Here is a 19,385-nt window from a genome sequence, read left to right as displayed (position 1 = left end):
CACTGACGTCTGCCATGGCGTCAGCAGGAGGGAGCTTGCAGGTGCCGGCTACAGGATGCTGCGCGCAGAAAGTCATTTCCGCGATCATGGATACCATTGAGATCAAAACAACGCTCGCGTGTCGCATCTGCAGGTCACGTGACGCGTTCATCCGTCTCACTCGCGGATCAGGTGACGCGGAAGCCTCCACTACTTAAGCGCTGAACTTCCGCACGTCCGCGCTTCACAGCTGTTCTTTGGAGGACTCTGTACGGCGTTTGGATACTTTGTTTTTCACGGCTCTTGATTCTTGGACTGTTTTTGGATTTGCTTTGCTCACGTCTTTTGGCTCTGTTTGCTGGATCATCTTGAACTGTGAACGCTTTTTGGACTGTCTTGGATTACCCTGAATTGGACTTGCCATTTTTTCCTCTTCACTGCATTACGTTATCAAGTACTTTGGATTTTGGTCCTTTCGTTTCATTAAGTTACAGGAGGGCATGTTGGGTTTTAACCCAGCTTACTGTTCTTCTCCCTATTGTCATCGGGAAAACCAACTCACGTGCCTCCCCACAGAATTATTAACCATCATAGGATTCTGGGTTTCCTCACCCATCAGCTTAGGTAAGCCCTGCTCTTTATTCTGCTTGTTTGCTTGTACTGTGCTCATTTGATTGCTAATAAAGGTTTTATTTTACAGCTGCCTTGGGTTTCAACATTTCGGTGGTTCCGGGCTTCAAGAACTACCCACCTGTGGCCTCAATGATCGCATAGGGAGTAATCTTGTATTCTCTCTGTGTGGTACTTGGGGACGGAGGTTTTAATACTCTTCACTACAATCAAGCAACCTGACAATAGAAGCCATTCCAGCACCGAGCTCCAGCATAGGGAATAGCCAAGATGACCTGGCCCTGGATCTTCGTGACTTGAACGAGGAAAGTAAAAAACACCTTCAGATTAAAGCCCTACAAGGTGGCAACGTGCAGGTGTCTGCTACCTGTTCCCCCAGGGTTGCATCTGCCAAATCTCAACCCCAACTGCATTGCTTTTTTCCTAACATTGAAAGCGGCTACGCAAGCCATTGTTGAAATAAAAACTCCAACTAATGCAAAATTGGCCAATGAGATCACGACTTTGCCACCAAAACCTGAGGGCCAGGCAATGGAACCAGCAGGACAGGAATCTTGTCACTCAGTGGAATGACGTGAAGGATGCTATTGTTCCCACTTCAGAGGATGTGCAAGCACTCGTGGTACCGCCTTGTATTGTTTCCTGTGATGAAGATTCGGCACGAAGACCCTTCTGGGGGAGCCAACCGTTGACACGTCTTTTTCGGAAACCCCCAAGGAGATGAAAACTAATACTTGGATGGATCAGTAACCCAGACATAAATGGCCCTGCCAGGATCAACAGGTCTTTTTTGATGAATTCATTTTTTCAGATTCCATCACTAAGAAACCTATCACCAAAGGACCTGCATTGGGTAAATCTTGCCAACCGTAACAATCACAGAGTGCTGTGTAGAGTCCAATCACAGATAATAACCAAACTGATTTTGGACTTCACGGACGATTTCGAATTACTGGGCCTTACTCCTTGCCTCTTTGGGGATATGGAGCGCGCCTGGGCTTTTCTAGGCTTTGTTATGCCAGTTCAAACTGTTCGAGTAGAAGGCTTGGCAGCGGCTCCTTTTGGGTCCTATGCTAATCAACTAACCCTGCAACTTGCCTCACTCACACAGGCACTAAGTGGCCCGTCATGGCTCGAGCCCCTGATTAAGGTGGCAACAGCCATGAAACCTCCAACGTTGGAATCATAACTCGACAGGATTGCTATTGCATCCTGGAACTGCTGTGGTATGAGTGATCTTAAGGCATGGCATAGGCGGCTCAACATACACCAGAGACCCAACATTTTACTGTTGCAGGAAACAATGGCGTTGGAGGCTCTCGTGTTTGATGGGTACACATGCCACAGCACCCCCGCACAACCTTTTTGTTTGGGACGTTCTTCTGGTGGCAATGCAATACTCATCAATAACGCCCTGAAGGTAGGCTCACGCACTTTGGAAAAAACTGAGTTATGTATATTGGTGGAGTTGTCTTTCACCAATTGTAAAATTCAGTCTTTACTTTTGCTCTCTATTTATTGGAAACTGAGTGCTGTTTCACTGGATATGGCCCTAGAGGATTTGAATCAAATATTGGGCCTTGCGGCTCTTCTTCGTCCCAACCATGAAATTATAGAATTGGGGGTGACCTGAATTCATACTTGGAATTGGAAGGCACCATCCGACCTTCCGATTGTTCCTCCCCATATGCATCCCAAGCCTTTCGAAGAGGTAATCGATGGGTGAGTTTTTCCGAAGCATGGGGCATCTATCCCATCCAATTTGCCACCCACACCACTAAAATCTCTTGGAAGCGTGGGACCTTATCTTCTCTCATCGATTACATGTTTGCATCAGTGTTATGTTCTGGTCTGCTCGACCACATCACAGTGTTGTGTGTGGGGTTGAGTGACCATCAAATGCTGATCACTCACCTACATCTGAGGTTTGATGCATATGAAATCGTGGATTCTGCCGTCATGGTGGAAAGCGACAGGTTTATTTTGTCTGTTAGATGGCGTCCTAGTACCTGTCACAAAATGGTGTTTCGTGTAAATCGGGATCTCTGGGTCACGATGAGCACCAGGCATTGCGAAACATGGAAAAAATCCACGATTTAAATCTGAAGATGATTCGCACACATCTGGTGAGCCTATCCAAGGAATGCCTCGAAAATAGCCTCCAAAAAACCGCACACCCATATGAGGCAGAGATTGCCAAACTAAAACTCCAAAAAAATGCTGAGCTTCGATAATTTAGGAGATATCCTTTTTTCGCCGGTAAACTTGAAAAAAGAAAAAAACTTCATAGTTGCCCGCTTCAGGTCAAAGCTAAAGCTGTTGCGCTATGCCGCTTATAATCGTGCCAACCAACAGATGATTGATCTGCTCTGTAAGAAAAACATGAGGGATCAATGGGCTATTCTACGAAACCCCTTGGGTAAGGTGGGCAAGCGTATGGTGGCCACCATTTCTGGCCCTGAATGGAACATATTTTTCCTTCAAAAATACAAGCTGCCAGACCCACATAAAAGTTCCGAGTCAATTAATTTACAGCTGAGGTTTCCCCCTGTATGTCCATGGGAACTCAAGGACATTGCTTGGGCAATTTCTCAACTGAAATTTTCAAAAGCGGCTGGGCCTGAAGGGCTGCCGCCCTGCGTATTTAAGGATGACCCCCAGTTTTGGGCTAGTTATTTGCTTTCATGCTATCAGCTAATATACCAAACTGGGACAATTCCTCCCTCCTGGCTTAAGGCAATTGTCATCCCAATTCACAAAAAGGGTGTTTTAAACAACCCGCTAAACTGCAGGCCAATAGCCTTAATTGACACTTCAGGAAAAATCTTTGCACGGCTGGTCTTGTGTGAATTGGAGTCGTAAGTGAATGCCCATGGTATTCTTTCAAAAGCCCAGGTTGGTTTCCGCAGAGCTATGGGCACACACCTTAATGCATTAATTCTTGCCCACTTATTGTCATCATCATGTGCTCAGCCAAATGGTACGATCTACATGGCATTTTTAGATCTATCAGCAGCATTTGACAGCGTATTACGCAACCGACTCTGGCAGAAGATGTTGTCCTATGGTATCCCTTCAGAGCTGGTGGCGTTAATAGCAGCTCTCCATCAAAACACTTCGTATAGGGTGCGCATCAACTCAGAGGGCTTGTTATCTGACAGCATCCCGACGAAAATTGGCGTGAAGCAAGGTTGCAATTTGGCCGCAGTACTTTTTAATTTATACCTGGCTGATATCGTCCAAATATGGAAGGGAACAAACACCTTCCCGGTATCTTTGGGCAAGCTGCGTCTCCATTGGTTAGCATTTGCCGACGACGTCATCCTATTCGACAAAGTACCCTTCGGGCTTCAAAACAAACTAAATATTTTCCATGAGTATTGCACCCATAACAACTTCACCATCAATTCCGATAAATCTCACATAATAGCTTTCTCTTCCAAGAAGAAAAATTTGAGATTTAAGTATGTGGTAAACTCACACCCATCATGATGAGGGGAGAGATTACGTACTTGGGGTACCATATTTCGAATGGTGTGTGTCGGCAAGTGGCGACTAGTGTTGGAATTTAAGCTTAACCAGCTGGCTGCCCAGATGAGGATCATCTTTTCTAGGTATTGTAGATACTCGCTATTTCCCTTGCTTCATTACTACACCATGAAAGTAGAACCCATCTTACTTTACACTGGATGCTTGTTTGGTAAATCTGGGGCCTTTATTAAATCTCCTCCAGGGCAAGCTTTGTAAAAGGGTCTTAGGCCTTCCCGGTTATTTGCCCAACCCAATTCTTCTGCACGAACTGGGACTTTATCCCTTGGCAGACAAATATGACTGGCGTAGGTTAAACTCACTTAGCAAAATGATCTTGCCTCCAGTCAATTCTCTGTACGAAGACTTTAATCTAATGCTAATTGCGGACCATCCTGCCTCCATGGTTGAATTTAAATCACATATGTCGGTGATATTGAGATCCTTAAATTCTCCGCGGAAAGTTAAAGCAAGATTTTTTAGAAATGCATGGGCCTGTAACGCTGACTTAATCTCAGGCTACTCCTCATTTCGCACCTATGCTAAATTTAGGCAGGCCGTTTTGCCCCGCCTACCATACCTAGTGTGTTTTCCCGACCACCACGCTAGGAGGACATACATGAGATTCAGCCTCGATCTTATTCACACGGGATCTCGTATTGGTAACTGGATAAGTTATAAGGAGATGGGGCAGTGGAACTGCTGTCAGTTTTGTTCTACGGTGGGGGAATGTGAAACCTTGGAACACTTGCTTATGTATTGTACCCACTTTGACCAGCAAAGGTCCTGCTGTTTGGGAGCTTTTTGTGTCTCAAATTCTAGTATTGAGCGTCAGTTGGTCTGGTCGCGCTGTATGTGGGGCCAAGTCTAACTCTATCATGCTAGCAATAGTGAGACTTGTGAAGCTGATTGAGAAAAATCTGTGGCGATTAAACAAATTGATGGATACTACAAAGGTCATAGATGCCTCACTGGTTCATAAATAGCATCTACACCAACAACTGTATTATACCTGGCATTAAGGAGGTCTATTATCTAAAAGGGGCGGCAACTGTTCTGTTTGGTTTATATTGACGCATATGAAGGTCCTTTGAAAGTTAGATGGGCATCCACCTAATTTGATGAGCTAAACTACTCTATTGGTAGTGAGTATTTGTAAGTGGAGCAGAACTTCAATTAGTATGAGATTTGTGTTTTTGTATTATGTGTTTGATGAATTTTAATCTGTTGATTCATATGTTTTGATATACAAACAAATGTATTTTTTGTGTTGTAAACAATATATTGTGATTTGGTATGAAATGTTATTTTACTGATAAATTTTGTAAAGGTGTAAATTAATTTTTGCTACCAAAAACAAATTTAAAAAAAAAAAACCTTGGTAATTAATTGTCTGTAAGAGGCCTCTGCGTGCTCATCTGGTTCTGGCTTGCCAAAATCCAGCTCTAGTAAAGTGTTCACTCCACTGGCCGCCTGTACATTTTCACGCAGGTCCTGTAACCTAGATTCTTCTGATATGAAGCCATCAGAGATATTTGTAGTGTCGTACTGCAATCCAAAAGGTGAATCATTGTCATCAGATGGGTCATGGTCCTCATAAATGGAAGCGAGTGACTTAAAGAAATCCTTCCTAGGAAAAGGAGTGAACGTTTTCTGAATTACAGGCAAAAGCATTGATGGCTTCGATGGCTTTGAACCAGATGCCGTCGTCAATGTCTTCGATTAAGTGGTCTTGGACGTCGATAGCACCGGTGGCGTAGACTGCGCGCTCGCGTTGTTGACATCGACTTGTCCGTGACTGACTTTGAGGTCTCAAATGATTCATTTTTTTTTCAAAATTGTGTTTGTTTTCACATGCAAACATACATTCGACAATTTTCAACCCCCCCCCCACCCAACTCTTCCCCCTTCCCGCCCCCTGGGGCATTATCGTCTGTCTGTTGGGGAACCATTTATCCACTGAAAATATCTGTTATTTTGAATCACCTGTGCCTTGGATTGAGTGGGTCACTTTTTCCATTGCCATTTGAGCCCATACCTTCTGGAGCCATGTGTATGTCAGTGGGGTTTATCTCTTTTTCCAATTTTGGCCAACTGTTGTCCATGCCACTATGAGCAGGCCTACGAAGCTTCTCCATTGTGGCTTTTTGTATTTCTTGGCTGTTTTGTCCCTCATTCCGCATAGCCATATCCTTTTCCCCCAGTTGCCCCAATTCCGCAAAAATTTTCCCCATCTCCACCTTTACCTCCTCCCAAAATGGTTTGATCCCCTTGCAATCCCACCAAGTATGTCTCCATGTTCCCACCTCTTCGCACCCTCTCCAGCATCGATTTGATGTTTGGGAGAACATTGTATGCAGCCTTTCTGGGGAATAGTGCCATTTGGTTACTATTTTGATCCACATTTCCCGGGTTTGTGCTGAGTGGGTCATTTTGGGAATCTGTGTCCACAAGTCCAACCACTGTTTTTTTGTTGGCTCCTCCCCCACGGTTTTCCCCCCATTTAATCATATATGTCCATTTTATTTCTTCGTCATGGGAATTTATGAAGGAGTATAGTGTTGAGACCCATTTCTTCGCCCCCGAGTTGGAGGTGGCATACGTCTCGAACGGTGTGAGGTTTCTCGTAGCTGCTCTAGCTATTTTCAGGGACTTCAGCCAATGTCCGAGTTTGTCATATTTATATTTGTCTCCTGCTGTGAGGCGTAGAAGGGACTTGCAAGCCTCAAATGATCTGATTTCTTTGTCCGTGAACATTTCCACTATTTTCGTGTATCCCGCCTCCTCCCATTTCTCAAACGCCCCTCGCTCCATTCCTGGTGGGAATTGGGGGTTCCGGCAGATGGGTGTAAAAGGGCTTACCGCCGCGATCATTATACCCTTACGTTTTTGCTTGTCCCATGCCTCCAGTGTGGTCTTCAAAATTTCACTTATGCTAAGGTTGGGATGTCCGTGTTGTTTCGGTTTCCAGAGCAGTTCCACCAGGGGGGTTCTAACAACTGCCCTGTCTTGTTTTGCCCATATTGGCTGCGGGTCTTCCCCCATCCATTCCCGAAGCACCCTTAGTTGAGCCGCATGATAGTATTTTTGAAAGTGGGGAAGGGCCATTACCCCCCTCATGGTTGGTGCTGGGAGGATCACCCTGGCAACCCTCAGGGTTTTTCTTTTCCATATGAAGGATGATACCGCCTTGGATAATGCTTTAAAATGGATCCGGGGACCCCCACAGGGAGCGCCTAAAAGTAGTACAGTAACTTCGGGAGGATGGTCATCTTGACCGATTGTATTCTGCCCCACCAAGATATCAGCAATGGATTCCATCTTTCCAAGTCTCTACTTATGTGTTTAGGAGCTGGGGGTAATTCTTTTCATAGAGCTGCCCTACCTTGTGTGTCAGCGTTATTCCCAGGTACCTAATCCCATTTTCTGTTATCTTAAGGTCGAGTAATGCTGCTTCCCTTTCTACTGCATCTCGATCTCCCACCAGTATCAGAATTTCAGATTTTCTCCTATTGATTTTAAGTCCGGAGATAGCCCAGTACATTTCCAGTTCCACGACAATTGCCGCCAGTGTTCTCCCCGGGTCTACAAGGGCTATTAACATGTCGTCCGCGTAGGCAATTACCTTGTGCTGCATTCCCCCCCCATTTCGATCCCCTTAATATGGATGGACTCCCTTATTTTCATTAGGAGAGGTTCGAGGAAAATAGCACATAGAAGCGGAGATAGCGGGCATCCCTGCTTAGTTCCCCTTGAGATAACTACCCTTTCTGTGGCTCCTCCATTGATGGCTATTCTGCTTGTCCGAGAGTTGGCCCTGATCATTGCTATATATTGCTCCCCGAATCCCATGCGTTTTAAGATTTTAAATAGCATTGACCACTCTACCCGGTCAAATGCTTTCTCAGCATCTACCGATAGCAGTATCGCCGGAGTTTGCGTGATACCCGTTTTTTTCCACTAGGTGTGTGAGCCGTCCAATATTGTTGTGTTTGTCTACCCGGAATAAAGCCCAATTGATCAAGGTTTATCAGGTTGGGGGGAAGCACAGCTAGTCTTGCTGCCGGGACCTTTGTGTAAATCTTTGCGTCTATGTTTATCAGGGATATTGGCCGATAAGACGCGGGGGATGTTGGGTCTTTCCCTACTTTTTGGAAGACTAGCACCTTCGCCTCGTTCATTGTTGGGGTCACGTTGCCGCTCTTTGAAGGAGTTTAAGAGCCTAGTTAGAAAGGGGATTAGTATGTCTGCATACTTTTTATAGAAGGGGGCCGTGAAGCCGTTGGAGCCAGGTGCTTTATTTAGCAGGAGATCTAATATTGCCTTTTTTACTTCCTCTTCCCTTATCGGGCTCTCCAGGGCTAATCTATCCTCTTCCGATATTTGTGGGATGGGTAAGGTCTGTAGGTAGGTGTTCTGTGCGTCCCCATCCGGGAAGTCCGTGGAACATAGTTTCTGGTAAAATTCCCTGAATGCCTCCCCCACGTCTTGTGTGCGCGTCAGTAACTCACTCTTCGCGTTTTAGATGTTTTTGATCGTCATCTCCTTTTGTTTTGCCCGGAGATGTCTGGCTAACAATCCATCTGCTTAATTTGCCTTAATATAATATCTTTGTTTGAGGTATAGCAGTGTTCTCTCTGCACCTTTGGTGCCCAGCATTTCTAATTGACCCTGTGTATGTCTTAACGATTTCTTTAATGCCTTTGTGGGTTGGATCAAGATTTTCTCTTGGATGTCTACTATTGTGGTTTCCAGCTCCCTCTCTCAATTGTGCCTCTATTTCACCTTCGAGACATTCAATGCTATCAGCTTCCCTCGGATTACCACTTTAAACGCCTCCCATACCGTCCACAGAGAGACATCCCCCGTGTCGTTGTGCTCAAAATATTCTACCATCTTCCGAATTGACTCTCCTATTACTGGGTCTTGGATTAAGTCCTGGGGTAACCTCCACAGCCCACTTGACTTCCCGGGTAGATTCATCTCTAGCCACAGGGGAGCATGATCCGACAAAGATATTGACCCCTTGTCCAGCCCCTGAATCTTTCCCATTAGTCCCACTGATGCCAAGAAGTAATCTATACTCGACCTGGAATTATGAACATGCAAGAAGCATGTATAATCCCTCTGATCCCCCTTAAGTTCCCTCCACACATCACTTAGGGCCATTTGTTTCATCTGTTGCTTGAGGCGTTTCGAGGGTGCCCCTTGGCCATGGAGACCCCCCAAGCTTCGGTCTAGTTGTGGGTGCCATGCCACATTGAGATCACCCCCTAGGATCATCTCTCCCCTTGCAAAGTCTTTTGAGTTTCCCTAGCGTATCCCTTAGAAAGCCATCTTGTCCTACACTGGGAGCGTATATTGATGCCAGGGTAATGCGGTGTCCCTCTATCACCGCATTGGCAAATGCGTATCTCCCATCTTTATCTGTGTTTTTGTCTACAAGTCTGGCATCTCCCCCCTCTTTTATCGCTATCAGCAATCCGGCTTTTTTTTCGGTTGTGTTCGCCTGCGCCCATATCCTGCATCTCCTTCTGCTTGTCCCGGGCTCGAGATATGCGTTTCTTGAAGTAGTAATACGTCCGCTTTTTCCCTCTTAAGCAGCTTCTCGAGTTTTACCCTTTTCGTTGGATAGTTCAGGCCCCTGAGATTATATGTTAGGATGCAGATTTTCCCCAAGGTATCATGTCCAGGTCTATTGCCCTAGGTTCCCCCTCCTTACTGCATTAGCCTTCTTCCACGCCCCTCCCCTTCCCTTCCCCTGAACATTCCACCCAACAAATAACAATGAACCAAACAACTCCCCCCCCCCACCACCCCACCTCCCCCGAGTAGGGAGAGAGTTCTTAATGATGTTAGGGTGTTGCGCCTATTGCCATCCTGCGGCCCTCCTTCCCTGTGTTCTTCTTTCTTTGTTTGACCGTCTCCTATCCTCTTCGGCCTTCTCAGTTGATCTCCCCTTGTTTTCGGATCCCCTTCCTCCTCTTCTTCTGCCTGGAGTCCCATTATGCTGAGGCTTCTTCCCACGTGGTCGCTCTTCTCTGTTTTCCCTCCCATTTGAATAACAGCCCAAAGGGGAAGGTCCATTTATAGCGGATTTGTCTCGCCACTAGTGCTTTAACCAGGGGGGCCATCGCTCTTCTCTTTTGCAGTGTCACCAGGGCTAAATCTTGATAGAATTGTATGGCCTGCCCATTCATTCTTATGTGGTCCATTTCTCTTGCCCTCCTTAAGATTTGCTCTTTTTGCGGGTATGAGAGGGCTACCAGGCGTCCCGCGGTGTTTCCCCTGGCGCTCCAGATCTCTTCGGGCCCACCCTGTGCACTCTGTCCACCCCAATTTCTTCCGTCTCTTGAGCCGCCAGGACATCTCTAAACACCTCTTTCACCGCCGTCTTTAGGTCCTTGTCTAGAATGGACTCTGCCATATTTTTTATGCGTATGTTGGACCTTCTAGAGTGATTCTCAAGGTCCTCGCATTGGATTTCTAGATTGTGGGTGAGTCTCACAAGGCGTTCTTGTGCTTCGCTGACCTGTTGTGTTTCCTCTTCGATGCCTTGGACAGATCTTTCAAGTATATCCGTTCTCTCCTCTAATTTGGCCACAACAACTTTCAGGTCCTGGCCCACCTGCTTCATGTCATTCTTCATCGTTGCAAATTGTTCCTGTACTGTTGACATGAACTTTTCTTGTAGTTCCATAAACCATGTTTGCATGTCGTCTTTTGAGGGGAGCTGTTGGTGATGTGTAGGGGTGCCACCTTCGCCTTGAGGGTCCTCCTGACCCTTTCCTCTAGTTTGTATTGTGGTGTCTGCAGACCACATCTGTACGATATTGGCGTCCTGCTTTGTGTTCTGAGGGGCCTGTTGTGCTGTGCTCCCTTTTCCCTTAGCCTTTGACATGGTAGCTTTGGTCGTCCGGGAGTGCCCCTGGGCACTCCTGAGATATTCGCCGTATATATGCTCTCCCGTTTGCCACACCGTCGCTATGCTCTCTTTGAACCGCGGGGGTGGTGGGATTGTCTAGAATTAGTCTGTGGATTAAATGTTCAGGTCGGTATGTCCCCTCTGCTGTGACCCACCTCCTTCTGTCTTTTGTTTGTGGATCTACTCTGGGTCTCCTTTTCTCACTTCCCCCTTCTTTTACTCCCAGAGGCGCTCTCCCCTCTTGTTATCCTTTTCTCCTTCCCCATCCCTCTGTATGTGGCTCTGCCGGAGGAGAAGCCTTGCTCATCTGTCCTTATCAGCAGATCCTGCTTAGGACGGGGAATATGTGGCTTGCCAGGGGTATCCGCTCGCCCCCTGTGGTCTGGTGGCCGAAGGAGCTCTCCTTCGGTGTCCCCTTCTGTTCCACAGGCTTCTCTCTTCTCTGCCTGTGGCTTGTTCCTGCCTGTCCGCCGTTCCTCCTCCTCTGCATCTCCTTGGGAGAAGGGCCTGTGTCTCTCTGCTCCGCAGTCTGGTGGCTTTGCGTAGGCTGGGGGCTCCATACCCCCACCTCCGTTCTTGCGGCTGTGTTACCCTTCTGCTGCCCCACTCAGTGCTGCCTGCTAGATGGGGCCTCTAATGCCAGCACTTCCACCTAGTTTTCGCTCTCTCCTCTGGTGGTGTGTGGGGTGGGTGGGGAGGCCCCTCGCTGGCTGTTGGCGCCCCACCTCACTGCCTGTGTCCAGCGATGGTTTCCTCCTCCGGTGCTTCTCCTGCTGTCCACGGTGGGGAAGAAGCTGCCTCACGCTCACCGCTGTATTTGCTTCCTCGGGACTGAGTCCGTCTGCCTGTTTCAACGGGGGGCTAGCCGACTCCATGTGTCCTGCCTCCCGGCTTCCGTTTTCCTTGCGGGCCGCTTCTCGCCAGTGTCCCCTGTCTCTGCCGGCCAGCGGTCTTCTGATTCCCTCCCGATGGGGAAGGGGCTGTCTCGCTCCACTGTGTCTCTTCAAGGCGCCGTCCGTGGGTCAAAAATCCTGTTTTGGCCACGCCGGGGGTCACGGAGATGTGGGGGGTGCTCCGAACTCTAGTTTAGCTGCATTTTCTGTGCATATGCAGGCGGCCTGGGCGGAGAGCGTTTTTTATATGCATCTCATCGCCCCGGCAGCCATCTTGGAATCCCTCTACTTTTCAACAGCTACATGTGCCCACTGATAACAATAATTAGATCCTACGGACTTACCACCTACAACTACACCGACGACATAACTGATTGTGAAAAAAAACAGAACACAGGAACAAAATAACAACCTCAACAACTGCCTCACAGACATATACAACTGGATGACAACAAACAACCTCAAACTGAATCTGGCAAAAACGGAAATAATGCTCTCACCCGCAGGGTTCGACGGAAAGAAAAAAGAAAGCCGAAGCTCTTTGGAAAAACTCACCTTCTCTAGTTAATAGAAAAAAACCTTACCACAGCTTCCCTGACCTACAAAGAGGCCATCCTAGCTGCTAAAAAGGAAGTGTACAACAAAAGGATTGCACACGCCCAATCAAATACCAAGGAACTTTTCAAGATCCTCAAGAACTGGAGTCTCCAGTTGCCCGACTTGACACGTGCACCCCTGACAGTGAGTGGTGTTCCAATATTCAAAAGGCTCTATTAGACAAAATTGCATTGCTCCAAGCCAAAATTAATACCAAAAAAAAGCCACCTTTCTGATGCAACGGGTACTTACAATATCCCTTCACCTAATCACTTCTTCAAACCTTTTAGCTTCACCTCCCTTACCATCAAGGAAGTCGAAAATATTATCATGAAGCATAAGCCCTCCAACTGCCAAGGGGATGCCTGCCCTGCACCAGTCATAAAAGAAGCAGCACACGACCAAGCCCCATTCATTACCTCTTTCATCAATGCCTCCTTCGAATCGGGCACTGTACCTGATAACCTCAAGGATGCATGGGTCATCCCCTTAATCAAAAAACTTAATCTCGATCCCAGCAACCCGTCCAACTACAGGCCCATCACCACGGTGCCATACCTACTCAAAATCCTGGATCGAGCGGCTTATCTGAAAATCCAGGACTACCTTGAAACCAACAATCTACTAGGGCTTAGACAATCCGGCTTCCGTCCCAGACACGGCACAGAGACAGCCTTAATTGATCTGAAAACTCAAATCGAGGTTCTGAAAGACAAGGGCAAACATGCACTCCTGCTCCTCCTTGATCTTTCAGAAGCCTTCGATTTGGTTGATCACCAGATACTCTGCCATCATCTCAAGATTGCAGCTCACTTTTCGGTTGCAGCCACCTCCTGGATCAGCTCTTTCCTGGCAAATAGAACCACAAGGGTCTTCTCCTCCTTAGCCGCTGCTGGCCCAGCTCACGTCCCATGTGGAGTCCCACAAGGATCTGTGTATCCCCCACTCTCTACAATGTGTTCACTAAACCGCTCTTTGATATACTTGACTATCTGGGTGTCTCCTACACTAACTATGTGGATGACACCCAGATACTCATCCCTATCACAGGCGACTATGTAACAGATGCTAAAGCACTCAATGCAGTCTACACTGTCATCCAGGCCTGGATGGCACATCATGGGCTCTGCCTTAATGATGACACAGAGTTACTCATCCTAGGCTCCAATGTCACTAAAACACTTGGAATATACTTAAACTCCACGCGGTCCCTCAATTTTTCAAACCAATGCAGTAGTCTCAGCGTCATCTTATACTTGCAAACTGATCACAGCATGCCACCCCTTCCTCACATCGGACAACTGCCTGATATTTGCCAGGACCCTCATCTTGTCCAAAATAAACTACTGCAACGCTCTCTACCTAGAGACCAGCCAAAGAAACTTTGACAAACTCCAGATCACCCAGAACAATGCTATAAGGGCTGCCCTCAACGTCCCCAGGAGTTCTCACATCTCCAACACTAGACGCAACCTGCACTGGCTAGTCGTCACTCATCACATCTCTCTCAAAGCACTCGTCCTAACCCACAAGGATCAGAACAACGCAGCCCCTGCATACTTATCCACACGCTTTACTCAACAAACAGCAATCAGACCCTTGAGGTCTGCTCAGACTCACACACTGACCATTCCTAGCTTCAAACTGAAGACCGCCGGAGGCTCGAGCTTCGCAGTCCTTGCGGCTAAACTCTGGAACACCCTACCCAAGGCTCTCCGAAATGTTCCATACAGCCACTCTTTCAAATCGAAAACCAAATTGTGGCTACACGATCTGGATGCCATGGCCACCTCGTTATAAGCCTTTACAGTTCTCAATCCTGTTATCTGCGAACCGGCTATGTACCGTTCACAGTCGGTTCACTATGTATATTTTTGACTGCTTGGATTTTGTTCTTACTATGCTATGCTCTTATTCGCTGGTTTATTCGTGCAAAATGTAAAATTGTAAAATAGATCTGTGTTGTAACCTGTAACCGCCTTGCAAAACATGCGCCCAAATGCCCCAGGGCAAGATGTGCACTACAAATAAATAAAATACAAATACAAACATCATGCCACAGCAAAGAATGGCTAGACTGGGTGCCCCAAAATGCCACAGCAGACACATGAAAGCACATATCATCCTTTCTAAAAAAAAAAAATGATTTTATTACTGGCATCTAAAAAAGTGCATTGTGATTTGGATTCTAAGATGGCCGCCGAGGGGAGAGCAGTGCGATCGCGGGGCACCCCCCCCACAGCCAAAGACAATAAAGATAGATTAAAAGAGCCTTCCTTGTGTGAGGATTCATCAATGTAGGCTACGGTGGTGGAGTGCAACAGCCCAGCTCGCTGAGGGACTTCGGCAGGGGCGGGTGTGCGGCCTTCATCTCCGCAGTTTCTGAGGCGCGGGGGAACTACGCCCGCGGCCAGTGCAGGTCAAGCTGAGAGACACGCTCGCAGACTGCGAGCAAGAAGAACCACTCAGGGAGACCCAGGGCGGCCGAGGATCCAACGCAGCTGTGAGGCAGTGTGGCGGAAAGCAGCTTCTGTCGGACGGCGGAGGAGCCCGTCAGGAAGGAGCTGCCTGCCATATTGGAGGCCCACGGGGACTGGGTTCGTGGAGCAGGGGCTCCCCTGCTGGCGAGCACAAGTGGGAAGATCGAGGCGGAACCAAGCCGCCCCGCGCTGGCAAAGCGGCATCTCTTCAGAGAGATCAGGAGGATCTGGAGGGGACATATCCATAGCCCACTGCTTAGAGCTGTGCAGCGGAGAAGAGCACCTGGAGCGGCCAAGAGGCCCGGGAGGGGCCGCACAGCGAAGAGGGAGGAAGGCGGCAACCCTGTGGGGCTCGACTCTCCCTTATTCCCCCCTTGGGGCAGAACCATCACAGGTCAGCATGTGCCCTGGCTCAAAGAAAGGGTGCAAGCAGGCAGAGGCTGGCCAGTGCAGGCAGTGATCACCAGCTTTGAGCAGAGTGACAATGAGGAGTGGGGGAGCGCAGCAGGAGGGACCCTGCCCAAGCGTTGAAGCCAGCACTTTGCAGAGAAGACCAGGGGAGGTCCTGTGGTGTTATAGCCGGGATGGCTGGAGGCCCATTTGAGGTAAATTTAGGATTTTGGAACTGCATATAATGCCTCAGCCAGCACACCCCCCATCCAGAAGCACAGCAAGGGAGACAAGGGAGCAAGAGGTGCACCACACATAGAAGACAGTGACCGGTGGGGCCCTGGCCTCCCCGGGCCATTCCTGAGGCCGAATAAAGGGCTAAAGAGTCCATCTACATCTGTGGTGGGCAAGGAAGAATAAGGGAGAGGCCATTTGGTTGTGCTCAGGGCAGAGTGATCCTGGCACCAAGGCCAGGAGGAGGGTCATTTGAAACCCGAGGAGGACAAACAGTGGCTCAACTGTGCACAGTTAGAGGGGAGTTCCAACCCCCCCACACAGCGGCAGAGGGAGGACGTTCCTACCAGGGGTGTCATTTGGGGGTCACAGTTGCAACCCCAGAGGTCTCCCTGACTACCCCAGAAAAAATAAAATGTAAAACTCACAGGCTGTGGCCAGCGCCATGTGGCTCTTTATTTGTGGAGTGCTAGCTTTCTTGTTCAGGCCTCTAAAAAACAGGGGGTTCTGAACGTGTAACACTTTGAGCAGTGACCCTATATAAGAAAGAATAAGAATAACAAATACTTTGTCTTTCTGGAATTCTATACAATAATTGCTAGACTCATTAAAAGTTTATTTCAGGTACACTTAAGGGGGTTAGTCACTGATTTAGTCTGTTCTTAAACACCTCAGCCTTTCATCTTTCTGAGGTCAATTAATGAGTGCCAGCAAAGGTTGGGTGATAATGTATGTATATTTGTTCTATATGAAGCGCTTAAGTGTAAATGCTATATAATAACACATCATTATCATATGGCTTGGATGTCTGCTTGCATTCACAGTAGTCTGGTAATATGGGCCTATATACACTGATATTAACGATACACATGTTGATCCATTCTAGTATGAAATGTATATCACATTATAGTGATATTGTAACTATATTTTTCGTAGTGTACTTTGGAACAATGCTATGTGATGCCACTTCCCGTTTTGTCAAGGGGTGTGTGTCAAATTACATCACTTCCGGTGATGTAATCAAAGGCCTGTGATGTCACATCTGCTACCCCTGGCATTTTGGTGAAATGACGTCCCTGGTTCCTACGCCCTGGAAAAATGTCCAAAAGAGGTCCAAAGGATGCAAAACAATATCAGAGAGAAGAGGAGGGGGGATGCCCCACCGCCCCAGCAGATCCGCCTACGCACCATGTCCAAAAACAAGGGTAAGGACATGCAAGCTGCCCCCAAGTCTGTGAAGAAACCACAAGAGGGCAATTTGAAGAGACTCTGGCGCATAGAGAGCGAAGTACCAGCTGGGGGAGATCAAAGGCCCAGGGCAGGAGAGGATTTGGGGGGTGCTGGCTACCCACACCACGGCAATCGCACCCCACACCCAGGGAAATGTTGCCCTCCAAGGATAGGGGAAATTGCGCCCCCTGGGGCAATTGCACCCAGGGCAGCCGCCCGCTTCACTCGGGTCAAGATACGGACATGATTATTATATATGTAGTCACTTACACCAGAGCAGGGTCTATGTAGTAGCTGCACACTAGCAGTTACTGCCTGTAGGAGCATTAGCCGGCGCAGGTATTATTGCAGGGTCTGTGTAGTAGCTGCACAGCAGTTACTGCTTCTGCGAGCATTACCCAGCGCAGGTATTAATATACATGCAGTCACTTACACCAGAGCAGGGTCTCTGTAGTAGCGGCACAGCAGTTACTGCATCTGTGATCATTAGCCGGCACAGGTATTATTATATATGTAGCCACTTACACCAGCGAATGGTCTGTACAGTAGCTGCAAAGCAGTTACTGCATCTGATAGCATTACCTGGCGCATGTTTCATTATATATGTAGTAGGGTCTGTGTAGCAACTTCACACTGGCAGTTGCTGCGTCTGAGAAAATTAGCCAGTGCAGGTATAAATATATATGTAGTCGCTTACACCAGCGCAGGATCTTTGCAGCAGCTGCACACTGGTAGTTACTGCGTCTGCAAGCATTAGCCGGCACAGGTATTATTATGTATGTATTCACTTACACCAGAGCAGGGTCTCTGCTGTAGCTGCACACTAGAAGTTACTGCGCCTGCGAGCATTACCCGGCGCACGTTTTATTATATATGTAGTCACTTACACCAGAGCAAGGTCTGTGTAGTAGCTGCACAGCAGTTACTGCGTCTGTGGGCATTAGCCTGCGCAGGTATTATATATATATATATAACACCAGCGCAGGGTCTGTGCAGTATCTACACAGCAGTTACTGCCTCTGCAAGCATTAGCCGGCACAGGTATTATTATATATGAAGTCACTTGCACCAGTGCAGGGTCTGTGAAGCAGCTGCACACTAGCAGTTACTGCCTCTGCAAGCATTTGCCGTTGCAGGTATTATTGCAGGGCTTCTGCAGCAGCTGCACACTAGCAGTTACTGCCTCTGCGAGCATTAGCCGGCACAGGTATTATTGCAGGGGCTCTGCAGCAGCTACACTCTAGCAGTTACTGCCTCTGCAAGCATTAGCCGGTGCAGGTATTATTGCAGGGGCTCTGCAGCAGCTACACACTAGCAGTTACTGCCTCTGCAAGCATTAGCCGGCACAGGTATTATTATATATGAAGTCACTTGCACCAGTGCAGGGTCTGTGAAGCAGCTGCACACTAGCAGTTACTGCCTCTGCGAGCATCCCAGAGCCTGAACTGTTCCCTAAATGAGCTTCGCAGCCGCTACTGTGTGTAGGATACCAGCAACAGCAGGCTGCCCTGCGCAAGTCCAACCACAGACCTTTAGAAAATCACGTACTTGCAATGTGTAATTGCACCATGTGATGAGTCACTCGTGAGCGCAATACAAGGAATTACAGCTTCAAGGCGCATTTCCAGCGGTTGCAAAAGGGGCTCCTCTTACCAATATAACAAAGGGATGAGAACGTCTAAGGCTCATAGAACTGCATGTAAAACTCCCTGCAAGAGCTGCAGGCACTCACCTGATGTTGCCCCGGATCAGGACATGAGCGCTTCCTAAAGGGTAGAGTCTAGTTCCCACCCGAGAAACGGACCATAGGAACGCTCCGCCTCCACTTCATCACGTGGGCTGCTCGGCATCACGTGGCCTGGGAGGCAGAGGAGGCTAAAGGGAGGCCGTATAGTGCTTTCATTATCCATCAGACAAATAAAGTCCCTTTGAGACCCGACAGCATTGTCGGCTCTTTTAAAAGTTTGCCGACACTTTCTGAAATGCCTTTACAACGCCGTGACGTATTTCTGTTAAGTCGTCGTGACGTTTCACGTAGTAGGGCGTCTATACGTGCATAGGAAGAGAATCACGGAGGAAGGACTGAAGGAGCCCTACGTGCTGGTTATGGGCAGAGGTTTATTGTGTATTCATGAGGCGCTTCTACCTCTCGTGAGAGCTTCGAAGCGCCTGGTATATTTAGGTGCCGGTGGATTTGTTTTTCTTATTTTGATTGCGGCAACAGCGGCTGTTTGTGTGTCTTCTTGGCTGGTATTATCCCCATCCTGGCTCCCGCCCCAAACAAGGGATTTGTGGTCGTGTCTTCCACAGTTCCACGCCGAGGGCATTTCGGGGCAGATGTTTTTTTTTTCAAATTCCGCTGCCAACAGCAAAGCAAGTCGGATTATAGGCCATCTTTCCTCATCCTGATCCGTGCAGGACGGCTTTCACTGGTAAAGCAGCGCTGAGCTCCCCCCGTTGGAAATGAAGCCCCGTGTCGTCCCATTTTTACCACAGCCA

The 19,385-nt window shown here is 48.0% G+C and overlaps 1 protein-coding gene across 1 annotated transcript in view; it reads right to left on the bottom strand.

Moving 5' to 3' along the window:
- Positions 1-18,763, bottom strand: part of LOC138498061 (casein kinase II subunit alpha-like) — a 563,172-nt gene extending 544,409 nt beyond the window's left edge. The window contains exon 1 of the mRNA XM_069621907.1: positions 18,619-18,763. The gene's annotated coding sequence lies outside the window, so the exon portion shown is untranslated. The remainder of the gene's footprint in view (positions 1-18,618) is intronic.
- Positions 18,764-19,385: the final 622 nt, after the last annotated feature.

This window comes from Ambystoma mexicanum, chromosome 5q (assembly GCF_040938575.1).
Source record: "Ambystoma mexicanum isolate Mex_15411 chromosome 5q, UKY_AmexF1_1, whole genome shotgun sequence".
NCBI classification, from domain to species: Eukaryota; Metazoa; Chordata; class Amphibia; order Caudata; family Ambystomatidae; genus Ambystoma; species Ambystoma mexicanum.
The sequence above is the reverse complement of the archived record's forward strand: the minus strand, read 5'-3'. Positions and strand labels throughout refer to the sequence as shown.